We start from the raw sequence: 4,358 nt of genomic DNA, 5'->3' as shown, positions 1-4,358 counted from the left end.
TGTATGGATCGAACTTATAAGCTTTAGTTTTAAATGAGTTTGAAAAATCCTATTCCAACCCTACCCAAATAAAAGATTGGATTGGACCAACCCCGTGGGCTAAGCCGATTAATTTTGACGACTCTATTCACATACCTTCGCTGCTATTTTAACAAGGTCAAATTGAGTAGTCCACATTTAGTCAAATATAAAGATATGTCTATACTTAAGGTCATTATCTGATTAAGATTACTCCCTCCATTTAAAAAAGAATAACTTACTTTCTTTGTTATTTATTTTTAAAAATGACATGTTTCCTTTTTCGGCAATATTTTGATTTTGGATTTCCATGTGATACATTTAAAATCACAAGATTAAAGAACATTTTGATATATTTGACATAACTTTAATTTAGGACCATAAAATTAAAAAATCTTCTTTATTTTCTTAAATCTCATATCAAGTCAAATTAGATAATTTTTTTAAAACGAGGAGAATAATTAATAATGGGCAATGGTCAAAGTGAGTCCTTGGTAGTTATATGATCTTGGGCATCAAAAAAATCCATCAACCATTATTAGGGGGGAAATGTTCTAGTTTTGTCAAAATAAGTTCTTCTTTTAAGCATTTGTTGAGTCATGTATAACGGCGGCTATATTTGAACACCATGTTATTAAATTCAGTATAATAAATAATATCCCAAAAATCAAATATAGTTTGTCAATTAATTCTCGATTAAATAATTTTAAATAAATTATATAGTTTAAATAGTGGGGTGAAGAGAATAACAAGATATATGGTATATATAATATTTGTTATTTTGTTCATTTATGGAACAATTAAAGATTTATGAAAAATGAGATTCAAATAGATTCAATTTTGTAATACTGCCAAATTAAGATTTCCTGGCTGCTGATAGAAGACAAATTATTATTAAAAATTGTACTAATACTGAGATTAGTTGATTACTAATTTGGCTTATTCTGTGAGATAAGTAAAGCTATTGTATAATGATACTTTAATTTATTTTTTAAAACTTCAAAGTTAATAATAGAAAATTTAACATTTATATGAGATTAATTAACTAGAACCATCCTATTTAAAACTATTAATTGTTTCATTTTTAATATGCTTTACTTGTAAGAGTTAAGTTATAATATCTTAATATGGAGGATTAATACGATATCTTAAACTAATTGTTTGATAAATCATTTGCGTTCAACTCAACAAACGAGTCATAACTCAACCATATAAACACAAATTGTAATTGATTTTGCCAACCTACATTGCATCATGATTTATTAGCAAGTCATGGATAATGCAACTTGAATAATTAATCAGCCACTAGCTTAATTATTTCATCTTTATTAAAACAAAAATAGTAAATGATTTTATCATTCCTTTATCTATTAAAATTATTGCTTTTGGTGAAGTGTACTAACACCACTAATTTTGACATGGTCAATGTCATATTCTTATACATTTTGCTTTGCTTTTATTTCTTATTTATTCCTTACCACGTAGGCTCCAGGGTGTCCAATTGGACACCCTTCGTCGAAAAATTATACTATATATACACGTAAAATTTTGACTTTATATTGGTATATATAGAATTTGGACCCCCTAAAATAACAAAGTGATGTGCAGTGGAGTTGGTAATAGCCTGTGCAATCCTACTCTTTATCCCGGTTCGATTCCCCGCAGGGTTGTTTCTTTTTCTGTAATTATTTTGACTTCTTGAATTCAATTAAGTAAATAAACATGCGTGATTTTAACATAAAAGTTTAGTAGCTTGGTGGTTAATAGTATCATGAAGGTCTCCCAAGACTCAAGTTCGAATCCCTCCTCTACTAACTATTTTTTTCTAATTAAAATTGAATTAGTTCCTTAAATTTAATATTTTTTCCTTATGGAACAAGGTTTTCTTTCTCTATAAATAGGAGACTCATTTACCCAAATCATATCACAATATTATTAAGAATAGAATCTCAATAATTCTCTTTGATTTTTCTTCTCATTCTCTTATTTTATAATAAAAATAACCAACTTAATATTTTAGTTTCAAGTTTCAATAGACATGAGGAATTATTATAATAGAGTACCAAAAAAAAGTTCGACTTCTCTAAGACAACCAAATAAAGAAACAACGGTAGACCAATTAGAGATGTTGTCACATTCTTCTAAAAAATAAAGCATTGATTTAAATACTCTAAAAATGACTTGTGAAATCGAATGGATGATGAGTTTTTAGACGGTTGTATAGTGCCTTATGTAGAAAAGAAAGTATTTCATACTATTTCTAATGTGTCTATTATAAAAACGTTTCAGGATATGAAACCTCGTTGAGTACAATTGTAATAATATATTTAAATTATGTTTCAATAGTAGTTTATTTCTTTATGTTAGTTTTAAATTATACACTTGTAATTCTATTAAAAATATTCCTATATTTAATTAAAAAATTGCTTTAACTTGATTATTTGTTTTGGTAATTTAAATCATTGTTTTTTTTAAAAAAATACTATTAAAAGTTTGGACACCCTTCATTAAATTCCTGGCTACGCCACTGACGTCAGGATTCCTAGAGTCCTTAATCATGCCATATTTATGGAATTTACATTCTTACACGACTTAACATTTGTCCTCTCCACAGTATTATAGGTATGACACTTTAATTAATTTGATTATATTTTATGGATCGATTATTGATTAAAATTAAAATCAAATCAATTTAATCATTTCGAACTCGTTTATCTGAAATATTGACTTTGGAAATGGCACGTAGAAATAATAATAAAAATAACAATCAAGAGGATCATTATATATATATTAAACTAGTAAAATTATCCGCGCGTCGCACGGAAATTTAATGTCACGAAATGTATAAAATAATACTTAAAGTCTATCAGCCATTAAAACTAAAATATTATATTGTCTTACATACAAGTTTGCGTAGTAACAAACATTAATAATGTAAAGGAAAATGAAAATTATTACATCTTATCATTTATCCTTAATAACATAAGCATAAATTAATGACTGTAAAAATATATACCAGGATCTGTAACATAAGCAATGGTGTCAGTGAGTCACTCAATAGGAGCAAAGTACACAAATATTTAATTAAGAAGAAGAAGAGGAGGAGGCTCAGAATTTTCATTGTTTTAAAATGAGTGGAAATCCCTCTATTTATAGACAACAAAGGGTAGTGTGAACAAATGTTTATTGTGCCTTATTAGAAAGGTTACAACTATTTGGAAAAGTCACAATCTTTCATAAAAGTCACAACTTTTTATAAAAGTCGCAACTATTTGGAAAAGTCACAATCTTTCATAAAAGTCACAATTTTTTATAAAAGTCGCAACTATTTGGAAAAGTCACAATCTTTCATAAAAGTCACAACTTTTCATAAAAGTCGCAACTCTTCATAAAAGTCACAATTTTTCATAAAAGGCACAACTCTTCATAAAAGTCGCAACTCTTCATAAAAGTCACAACTTTTCATAAATGTCACAACTTTTCATGAAAGGGAAAGGCTAGTTTTGGAAATAAATAAATTAAAAGTGAATTCTAGTTTGTGGTGAGGCGGACCTAAGGTTCTCTTTTATATATATACTAGATAATGTTGCCCGTGCTATGCACGGGCCCAATAATATAAATGGTATGTTTTGGGGCTAATAATCGAGTTTTTGAAGCGATTGTTTGCGTGGATAAAGGAATAAGTTTTTTTATCACAAACATGTACTTTCTTTGACGCTATTTAAGGCATAATAAGACTACCCACATACAACATTTTGTAAATATTTTATGTTGTCAATTATCATGATTTATAGTATTTTTACGATAGATTCACTTCAAGAATCAGTGGAATTTTTGTATTTTTTTCAAAACATATTTTATGTTGTCAATTATCATGATTTATAGTATTTTTACGCAATTTTTAAGTATAAAACAAATATAAAACAAATAAATTAAAATGGACCCAATATATGTTATTTTTGTTGTCTCAATTTATGTGACACAAATGAAATTTGGAGAGTCATCCAAATTTTCATATTTATTTTTAAAATGTCTTAAGTTATAAATTATTGTGATTTATAATGTTTTTATGTAACTTTGAAATAACGTACATTACTGGTCACTTTGTCCTAATTTATGTGATATGGATAAAATTACAAAATTAACCCTTTTAAAATGTCTTTCATATATTTTAAGTTGTTAATTACTATTATTTATAATACTTTTTTGGTAATTTTAAAATGATATGTGTTATTTTTTCTGTCTCAATATATGTGAGCCTGATAGAATTCTGAGAGTCAACCTATTTTATTATATAGCTTTTAAATATTTTAAATTGGTAATTATTGTAATTTTTAATG

Source organism: Solanum stenotomum, chromosome 11 (assembly GCF_019186545.1).
Source record: "Solanum stenotomum isolate F172 chromosome 11, ASM1918654v1, whole genome shotgun sequence".
NCBI classification, from domain to species: domain Eukaryota; kingdom Viridiplantae; phylum Streptophyta; class Magnoliopsida; order Solanales; family Solanaceae; genus Solanum; species Solanum stenotomum.
Note: the sequence above shows the minus strand (reverse complement) of the source record.